The 11,201-nt window shown below is 36.9% G+C and overlaps 1 long non-coding RNA gene across 1 annotated transcript; it reads right to left on the bottom strand.

Moving 5' to 3' along the window:
* Positions 1–221: 221 nt before the first annotated feature.
* On the bottom strand, positions 222–894 carry LOC112189335. The gene is made up of 3 exons (XR_005806063.1): positions 863–894; positions 695–787; positions 222–349 (listed from the first exon to the last, which is right to left on the bottom strand). It is a non-coding gene; the product is annotated as an uncharacterized LOC112189335 (long non-coding RNA).
* Between the last annotated feature and the right edge of the window lie 10,307 nt (positions 895–11,201).

Raw genomic sequence — 11,201 nt, 5'->3', positions numbered from 1 at the left:
TCCTAGCTTTCCTTCAAAAAGTCTAGTATTCCTTTCTTCATAACATGCAAAAACCTGCAGTAACACCATATTTCAATAAAACCATTGCCTTCTGAAAGGCAAACTGCTTCAACAAGAGTTTGATGAAATCAAAGACGATTTTCCACCCTCAGACGATTTTCCACCCTCAGAAAGGTGCTCAACAATCAGAACTAATGACATTTACAAGATTGAATATTTGTATAGTAGTTCACCTGTCATAAAGGCCTGCACCGGCATAACCTTCAAGATCTTCACCATTGGAATCGGATCGGAAGATTATGGACCGTCTGATAAAGAGGCCAACCGGTTTGCTAGGGTAACCTAACACCTGAAAAATATCCACATACTCAAGAGTGCAAACAATGGTAGGGATTTATACACATATTGTGTTGCCTAATTACATGGTCTAGCCAATGACCAAAGTTTTATTCTGCAGTATAGAAAATTTTTTGATTGATAAATTACCCGGGTAAATTAGATAATCTATTTGGAAGTGCAAAGAATGGTGGAGATACTTGGTGTTCCCTAATTATATGGTCAGTGAAAGCCAATGACCAATTTAGGTAAATTCATAGACTACTTAGGTATATAATCCATGTGGAAGTTATCAATGCAATTCAATCCCTACATGGTCTGTTACTCTTATGCCACTTTTGGCACTGTAGTGCATTACCTGAGGAGAGTCCAGAGCATTTTTCTTGCTAATAAAACTTAAGGCACGTCCAGGATAAGCTCCAACTAAGGTTTCTCCAAGACCTTTGACAACCTATCACGGTAAAACAACCCAAATCAATGTCTCTGATATTAATACATTCTATCTTACATATATACTGCTGAATACCTCGGCATATATCTCCGACGAGTCTCCTGAAGGGTTGGTTGTGTGAATAACGAATGTATAGTCGGCATTTATTATTTCTTGAACAAGGACAGCCATGCAAAGATAATCATGGTCTAATTTCACTTTTCTTGTGCTGAAGTATGCTCTCTCATTCCACTTTGAAGCCCAGACCTGGATTATAAGAGATGAGCACACCGCAATATATCAGAAAACTTTAAGATAAAACAATTTGATTTGCATTAAGTTGATAGGCAGCTTGAGCTCTGATAACAAGTTATGATGTTTGTGAGATCTACTTTTCTTAAAGTGTAGTGAAAACATGGGAAATTGCTGCCCCTGGTCTCAGAAAGCTTTAGCCATGTCCCACAGAAACAAAAAACAAAAAAATTCATACTGTATTGAAGCATCAATAGAGAAACAAAGAGAATATATACCAGTCAACTCAATAGAGTACACTGGGAATGAGAAAGAAGATAGATATGAAAAGATTAGTTTGAGACATAATTCATGGCTCTAATACCAATATCAAGTGCAGTTAAATTCCTAGCATTAATGGATTTAAGAACAAGTTCAAATGGGCATATGCAGCCAAGCATTCTTACCTTTTTTATAGCCAACCATGCTTGTTCCCATCGTTGTTCACCCTCATCGCCAGGCCAAGGCATTCCTGAACTTGGATCTTAGTCTTCAACTCTTGCACCTGAAAGTAACTCTCAAAATAAGCTTTCACTTAAATTGCTCGTTCTGCCTAGAGGCCCCTAGAGTTATTTTACTTACAGGTACTAGTACAGGTTAGTGGTTATATATCATATCAAGAAAAGGAATGACTGACAAGAACAATGATTCAATAAAAAAATTTTCCTGAACTTAAAACTTCAGTTTAAGTAAAGAATTCTGCACAACCCATATATAAAACTTTAGTTCTTGATTCAGCCCCAAATCAGAGAAGTCATTATTTGCCTGCTTTACTAACAATTTATGTTGGAAAATGAATAATTGGATACCACAACAGTCCAGAGATTGGAACATATATCCATAAGGAGATCATGTGCTTGCAGACTTTGAAATAAAAATTGCATGCATTTGCAATATATCATCTGTTACAAAATACAATTTTTGACATTGAAGCCTTCAATAGAAAAAATAGAAAATAGATACATACCAACGGAGGTGGTGCTGTCAACTGTAAAACTGTCTCTCGAATCTCCCCAAGTGAACCAAAATCTCCCCAAGCCAATTACTAATAGCTTCTTTTGTATTAGAAATTATTCCAAGTGGTACACAATTTTCACCACAACAATCACAGCAACAGTCGCAAAAGAGATACAAAACAGATACATAACTAAAGATACAATCTTCAAAATCTACGATATGGGATCCAAAATCAATACATCAAACAATTCAATGCTTTACCAAAACAGATACAAGTCTACAAATGCAACTCAATTTCAAATTTTCAAGTCCAAAGTCAAAACAGAAAGGCAAAAAGTGACTGATGCAATTCGAACCCAGAAATCCAGAAGGACAAAACAGATCACATATCTAATTTTCATCTCATATCAGTCATATGTATAGCGTATAGCAAAAGAAACAGATGCAATTCGAACCCAGAAATCGAAGCAAGAAAGATGGCAACAACTTACCAAGCTTGAAGTTTCCGAAATCGAGTCGAAAACTGAAATTGAAGCTGCTTCACCTAGTAGAGTTAGAGCCAAACCCAGACTTGAAGATTGAAAATTGAATACCCAGAAGCAGAAATTAAGAGGAAGCCATAAATCGATTAAAGAGTGAAGACCCAGAAGCAGAAATTAAGAGAAATAGAAACTCAGACTCACTGCGCACCTTCAGTCCATCATGACGTCACCATCGAAGAAAGAAAAGGCGTCGTGCTGCCGTGCTGGAGAGAGACACAGAGAGAGAGAGAGAGAGGAGAGCGGGGCTGCGGGAGAGAGAGAGAGAGAGGAGAGCGGGGTTGCGGGAGAGAGAGAGAGAGAGAGAGAGAGAGGCGAGCTTTAGAACCATGCTGGCATTTGGTGATCGAAGTCGCACCAATCGAGGAGGATAAACTCCTTGGAGGCAGGTTGGTTCGGATCTCGGAGCAACGATGTGGTGGCATTGGAAGAGAAGCACTGGCAGAGGCGATGGCGCCGGTGAGGGGACGAAGGCAGTAGTTCAATGAGGGAGAGACAGTAGCCGTGGAAAGAGAGCAGGAGAGGGACGAGAGCGCTAGGGTTTCAGAGAAGAGCGAGAGAGAAAGAGCTGAACGCAGAGAAGGAGCTCAGGTCGGAGACGCGAAGGAGGCAGTCAGAGACTTAGAGTGAGAGTCTATCAATTAGGGTTCGAAAGTTTTTAGATAAAGTGACCGAGTGTTGGGGGGGAATTAAAATTTTAGACCCCGCGTTTCTCAAACTTTGAAACTTAGTCCCTCCGCGTTTTTGTAAATTTTTCGTACGAAACTTTTCTCATCGGTTTCTTAGGTGACTGATGTCCATAATAACAATAGAAATCGGTTTCTTCACAAACTGATGTAAACATGATTTTTAACATCAGGTGCAATCCTGACCGATTTAATAGTGGTGATGTCTAATGACATTATTCTAGTAGTGTTTGTTATTTACTTCCGTGCTTATGTACTTTTGACCCATGTTTAGGTCTTTGTTTGTAACACTACACCAATTTCGGAATCAGACAACACATATCAGACGACAGCAAACATTTTAACTGTCGTCTGATTTAATCAGACGACAGCAAGAAATATTGTGTCGTCTGATTTTTCGAATTAGACAACAGTTTTTTCTTGGCTCTTGTACAATATCATTTCAGACAATGGTTTAATTTTTTGATGTTGTCTGAATGAATTAATTCAGACAACAGTTATTATGTGATGTTGTCCAAGGTTCATTTATACAATGGTTGATTTTTGCTGTTGTCTGATTATTTTCAGTCACACAACTGTTATTAGGTGTCTGTTGTCTGATATGTTGTAAGTCAATGGCTACTGAAAGATGTTGTTTGATTTAAGTTGTTCAGACAATGGTTTTTAATTTGTCTGTTGTTAGATGAGTTTCAGACAATGAATTTTATTTGATGTTGTCTGAGTGTTAGATTTTTTTTTTTTTGATACAATGAATAGCTGACTTTAGTTAGGGTTAGACTTATACTTTTAACACTTAACTCTTTCAACTCGTTCCCGGCCTCTCCATTCCATCGAGCAAAAGTGCAAAACACCCAGTCTGCCTCCATCTGAAACTCACTCTTTCTCACTCTCATCCCCCAGTCCGTCTCTCAGCCCAGCCATCAGCCCACCCTCAGCCCTCTCTCAGACTACGATCGAACCCGTCTCTCTCAGCCCCGTCCTCAGCCCGCTCTCAGACCCTCTCCATTCCATCGAGCAAAACACCCAGTCCGCCTCCATCTGAAACTCACTCTTTCTCACTCTCATCCCTCAGTCCCGCTCTCAGCCCAGCCCTCAGCCCCGCCCTCAGCCCGCTCTCAGACTACGAACCCGTCTCTCTCAGCCCCGTCCTCAGCCCGCTCTCAGACCACGAACTCGTCTCTCTCGATCAGCCCCGCCTCAGTCCCGCTATCAGTCCCGGCCTCAGCCCCTCCCTCAGCCCCGCCCTCAGCCCTCGATTAGTGTGAATGCTGAAATCCTGTTCGATATCATGTCCCAGTAGGTTGTTAAGAGATTTCAGGCAAATAGGCTTGAAGTGCGAAGTGTTAGATGTGTTTTTTTTGGGTTGCCCAAGCTCGATCTGCTCCGACTCATTCACCCTGCTCCCTCTGAACTTTAGGTACTCAACTTTGTTTGATTTTACTCTCTGGGTATTGCTGAATAGCCATTTGTGTGATTAAAGTCTGAAGCTTTTGATAAACTTTAGAAGAAAGATTGAAACTTGGTTGCTGTCATTCAAATTTTGCATATTTTTTAGTTATATGCTTAGCTTTTGATAAACCCATTTGATATATTAAAGAAAGAATGAAATTTTGGCTGCTGTATCATTAACATTTACATATCTGTTTTATAACAGTAGGTGTAATTAGCCTTTTTAGCCTATTGATGAAGTTGATTCCATCTGAAGCAGAAGAGCTATCTTACCCCCACCCCACCCCTTTTTTTTTTTTTTTCCAGAGTTTGCATATTTATTACGGACCATTTAGTTCTTTTCTTTGGTTGGGCTTAATTGTTTACAGTTGAGATTGGTTGGGAGTTTATGGATCCCTAAGTAGTAGTAACTGTTTTTGAAAAGGGTTTGTTTGGCTTTATCAATTTGAAGGAACTTTTGTGGTTTCTCTTTATGTGCATAGTGGCCTATACTACTTGCTTGTCATGATCATTGTGCTATCATTACCAGTTGTTCGAAATCTTTGTCTGATGATCATGAGTTTTCATATTTTATTTTAAACTCCTCATGGAACAATTTAAGATTGTGAGGTGTTCTGTTTTCAAGAATGAGTTCTTAACATTCTATTTCTAAATCATTATATTACTGATTGTTCTATTAGTTTCAAAGAGTTCAATCAGTTCTATTCGTCATGGATAACCAGCTGTTATTCCTTCTGTTTTTCCTATAGAATAGAAACTAAAGAGTTTATTTGTTTGGATAATAATAATAATAATTGTGCTAGCAGACTCTAGAGGAAAAACTAAATGATAAAAGAAATTAATTACTTTCTGAGTTAGTTTGTCGACTTGATTGTTACCCTATTCGAAATCAGACGTGCACAGCTTATGGCCAGCTTTGTAGCATCATGGAAATGCTCTGTCTCCTATTTGGCTTTCAGTCTTTCGCTATTCTGTTTTTAATGGGGGTTCTGGCATTATGCTTTACTACATCAGCCACAAATATAGAATAAAATTATATAGGGTTTAGAATCTTGGGTTTTTGAAGTGTTACTACAACCAAGATTACAATTTCAACATTTTTCACAATTAACTACTGTTCTTTCTTTTTTTTTTTTTGGATATAAATTTCAGTCATGAGGACATAAATGATATTCAAATTTGGTTCGACATAGATATGACTTGGACTTTGATTCAGTTGGCTTCCCTTATTTTGTTTTCCAATTTGGACTTTTTCAAAGCAATACTCAATTATCTGAAATGGTTGGGACAACAGGGTAGTTAATTAGTTAAAGATAGGTCATGAAATGGGGTTAAAGGGTGTATGTCGAAAGAACGTTAAACATATAGCTGTACTAAAGTATATTGTACTAAGAAAAGATTGATTAAAGACCGTGGACTTTACTTTCAATTTTCTATTGTACTAAGGAAGTCTTAGTGAACTGTTACACAGCATCATTAGTGTTTTTTTTTTGTCTATAATGTTATTTTCGTACAATTAGTAATAAAATTCTTCAATAAGTGTTTCATTTTATAAAGTGGAAATCCTTCATTTAATTTGTAGAACTTTCCTCCTACCTCTACTTGGTTTCTGATTCATGTTTTTTCTTGCATTGCTTTTGCAGCAAACGTCTGCGGATCTGAAAAGCAAAGGTTGTAAATTTCTGGGTATGGTTTTTATAGGTATGGATTGGTTGCCAAGACCATTTGCTATTTTCTGTATTGTTAATGGCTCCCAAAAACCAATGTTTCCTCAACATTCCTGGTTTGATTTTCATGATTCTTTCTGGCTTTTTTATCACAGAGTATAAATATTTTGTGTCTTTTGCTTCTCAGTTACATTTTTTTTTCCAAGAAAATTCTGTGGGTAATAGCAGGGAAACATTGTAATGATTCTGTACTCTTTGACTGAATCTTCAAGTTCTCCCAAGCTGTTCATCTAAAACAAAAATGCTAGTGATTACTTATATATCTTTGTATTGAGTCAAAAGTGGGATCTTAATGATGCAACTTCTTCTGTTGGTTCTTTGTTTCAAAAGTGTTAAAGTTTTGAACTTGGAGATAACTTTTGTATGTATTGTAAATTTGTCATAGGTAAATTTGATGATTGAAAAGGAATCTCGGCGGATGAACTAAGGAGGCTGGTGGAGGTAGATAAGCTTATTGTTGTGGCAAACTAGCTTAGATAAGCACTTTTGGTGAGTGTTGCTAAGCTCTCTCTTATTTTGTACTACTGTAGCATATAGGTTTATAATATATGTTGTTGTGTTTGTTGATGTGGTTGTTGATTTCGTTATCATTAATATGATGCAATTTATAATATACATGTTCGTTGCTGTATATTTGTGATGATTGCAATGGCTGCCTAAGTGCTCTATGATTCTATGACATGCATATATATAGTACACTTGTGGTTGCGATGAAATGTTAGGTATATTAAGTTGTTTTGTTTTGTGGTTGCATCCTTGGAATATTTATATGTTGTCTGGCTTTCATTGTAAGATGGACAAATCATGGATGCATGCTGATAGGAGATCGCGAGCTTTTGAGTTAGGAGTTGAAGAATTGATTATGTTTGCATTAGAGAGTGGTTGTGATGTCAATAAGGTTGCTACCCTTGTATGAGATGTGGTCATGGTAAATCTTGGAAGGCTAGGGTAGTAAGGGATCATTTGGTTGAGTTTGGTATTGATAAAACTTACACAAAATGGATATGGCATGGGGAACTCTCGTCAAATGAGAGTAGCGAACCCGAAGGGAATTCTGAAACTGTAGAAATGGCAGGTAATGACACTGTGGGGGGGTCTGATGATCATGAGTTTTCAGTAGACTCTGATGAGTTTTTAAGGTTTGTTGAGGATGGCGACAAACCTCTTTACCCTGGCTGTACGCGTTTTACCAAGTTAAATGGACTTGTTAAAACTTACAACCTCAAAGCAAAGCATGGGTTGAGTGATGCTTGCTATTCTGACATGTTGATATTGATTGGAATATTGCTTCCAGAAGGTAATGAAGTGCCAAGTTCTTTTTATGAGGCCAAAAAGAGTTTGTGTGCGTTGGGTGACGCGCCTAAAGCAAGCGCGCAATTTAACCCTGAAATATCGTTAGTAGTATAAGCAAATAGAGATCGTTCTATCCGGGGATTGAGGGTACACTTGTAATTGTGAAACAAATAAAGAAAAGAATTATTTACAAAAATAAAATAAAGAATATAAATATATACAATTGTATAAACAAATAAAGAATTAGAATAATAAAGTATTATTTACAAAAATAAAATAAAGAATAGAAATATATACAAGTAACAAAATAAAAAGGGAGGGGGTTTAAGAATTATAGAATTGAAAATTAAGATAAATAAAATAAAGAAAATGTAAAAACATATATACAAGGGTGTATCGCAAGGAACAAAGATCAAAATCAATTCCATGTAATCAAATTCGATTCAAACCCTATAATTGTTCTTCCAAGTCATGAGAGAGGAGTTGATCATGTGAAACATTCGAAAGCAAATGATTTCCCATATTTTACTTTTCAATGCTAATTAACCTAAGCGAAAGCACCTAGATTAATCCTATCAAACATGCAATCAAGCCCTAGAAAGCTAGTCAATCATGACATGTTCAACGCATTAGATATAGAGAAAGGCTATCAACTCAAGTGTACAACTTAGTTATGGAAAAGTCCACCTAATTGCAATCCTCTTCAATTAAATTCGATTCTTGTCCAGAACCTTTACTACTTTTGATTCAAGTTACACAAAACAAAAAGTCGATTTCATGTTCTTAAACCTAGCACCAATTACATGCAAATCCTATAAGTGTCGACCCAAATAAGATAAACATATAAAAGTTTTCTGTAAAGCAAATTTAATCGAACAAACTCACATAAGCAACTTAGAATCACAATTATAGAATTCGAAAACTTTATTTAAACATAGAAATTGGGCTTAAACTTTGCCCTAAACATTATTGTTAACTAGAAACAAGTTCATACGAAATCAAACAAGGAAACCAAAAAGGTTACAAGGAAAATGAACGAATTACACCGTGAGTGGAGATGGAGATGGAGAGCTAGATGGTTGGATCTTGAATCTTGGAAGCAAGCCTTCAAGGTGGATGATGGAGGATATGATCTTCACGGCTCCTTCTTCTTCTTCCTCTCCTTGCTTGAAAATGCAGAAACTTAAAACTAGAGAATGGAGAAGGAAAATGGAAAGGAAATGGAGAGACAAAGAAGATGAAATGGATGAAGGAATATGTGTAGGAAATGGTGACTAAGGAAAATGGAGAGGAAATGGTGAGACAAGGAGATGAAATGGATGAAGGAATGTGTGTAGGAAATGGTGACTAAGGAAAATGGAGAGGAAATGGTGAGACAAGGAGATGAAATGGATGAAGGAATGTGTGTAGGAAATGGTGACTAAGGAAAATGGAGAGGAAATGGTGAGACAAGGAGATGAAATGGATGAAGGAATGTGTCTAAGGAAAATGGAGAGGAAATGGTGAGACAAGGAGATGAAATGGATGAAGGAATGTGACTAAGGAAAATGGAGAGGAAATGGTGAGACAAAGAAGATGAGATGGATGAAGGAATTGGTATTTTGAGAGTGAGAGGAGAAGTGTATTTATAGCCCAAAAAATGATGAATGGAGGGTGGAGATGAACATAAATGAAGGGCTAGATATGTTAGACAAATTTGTAAAAAATATCTTCCCACTTGTTTATCACTTGTTCAACTTGAATTGATTTTCCTCCTCAAGATTTTCCACTTGGTTGCAACTTTGATTTTCCTCCTCAAGATTTTCCACTTGGTTGCAACTTTGATTTTCCTCCTCAAGATTTTCCACTTGCTTGCAACTTTTATTTTCCTCCTCAAGATTTTCCACTTAGTTGCAACTTTGATTTTCCTCATCAAGATTTTCCACTTGGTTGCAACTTTGATTTTCCTCCTCAAGATTTTCCACTTGCTTGGAGGTCCTAAAAATAGAAACTAATAAGAAAAATAGAAACTTTCCTAAAATGAAAAATGGCAACTTACTAAAAATGATAAATAGAAACTACAAAAATATAAACTTTCTGCAAATAGGAACTTTCCCAATCAAAGAATGGAAACTTTCCTAAACAGGATTTTAATAAGGAAATAACGTAAGAAATGTAGGGAAATGCAGTTAAAACGTCGCATTAAAATGCTCCTATCAAATTCCCCCACACTTAGCTTTTGCTAGTCCCTTAGCAAAATCACACTAAGACACACACTAACACTCAACGAAAATTAAAGACTCTACAAAAACAATGACTCTATTGCCCTTCAACTTTTTGTCTCAGAAATCTCCTACTTTCACAACATCAAGATTAGCACTCAACCAAGAATCAATATGTAGATATTCAAGAGTTAATTAAAACATATAATCCACACATACACAAGTAGGACTTGGTTGTGACAATGGTGATGGTTTCTGTTAAGCATGCTTCGAACAAGTATGATTCATATCCTCACAAGGTATATCCACTCTTTCTTCTCTCAGAATTCAAGACAATGCTTAAAAGCTTATAATCACTCAATTATATGTGAGAGAAAATATTTTGAGGCAATCAAATAGCTCACATATATAAGAAACGAAAAGCACTTTGTGAATATAATTTTTTTTTGAAAAGATCTCATGGAGGATATTAATTACTTGCACGGATGGACCCAAGCCATAGGTTCAACTCTTGTAACTCATCTCCACAAATCAAAGGCTGTCCCATCTTAAGGATCAAGAAGGTCTTATTTAGGTTGTAATGGGGCCAAGGCTCAAGGTTTTAAGAAACGAAAGGTAAGGAATTTCACAAAGTGTCCTAAAAACCTAGCAGAGCTCATGTAGATGTAGAGACTTCTAGAAATCCACCAAGATATATCAAAACGTCACATCCCATAGAGGTTTTATGAAAGGGCCAAATGTCTTCATGTTAGGCCCAATCTTCACTCTAAACTTCCCTCGAACTAGTGAATTGGACAAAGACCAAATTTTCCAATAGTGGGTCTTCAATTCAAAACAAACTTCAAACTCACCAAGTATGGGGGACTAAAATCCATAAACATTTTTCTTTCTTTTCTTTTCTAGCCGTACACAATTTTTCTTTTCATTTTTCACGGCTTTCACATAGTTTTTTTTCTTTATGGACAAGTCTACCCCCACACTTGAACTTTCACCTCTTCTCAATTTTCATCTTTAGCACCAAACTCACGTAGTATGTCTCAAAAGATAGCTCCACTAAGTTCTTAGAACAAATGGTAGGGTTGTAACTATACTAAGCTTCATGGTTAAGGGTTTTAAGGGTGATGAATGAAAATGCTTAATGTAGGCTCAAAGGGGCTTATCTAGGGGGGGTCCCACGATGGGCACAAATAGGGACACAAGTTTATATGGCAATGGTGGTAATTCCTAGGGTGCCTCTATCCTTTCCAGAATCAGGGCCATGTATTGATATAACGTTTCAACAAGCACAAGAG

This window comes from Rosa chinensis, chromosome 2 (assembly GCF_002994745.2).
Source record: "Rosa chinensis cultivar Old Blush chromosome 2, RchiOBHm-V2, whole genome shotgun sequence".
NCBI lineage: Eukaryota > Viridiplantae > Streptophyta > Magnoliopsida > Rosales > Rosaceae > Rosa > Rosa chinensis.
Note: the sequence above shows the minus strand (reverse complement) of the source record. Positions and strands in the feature narration are given on the sequence as shown.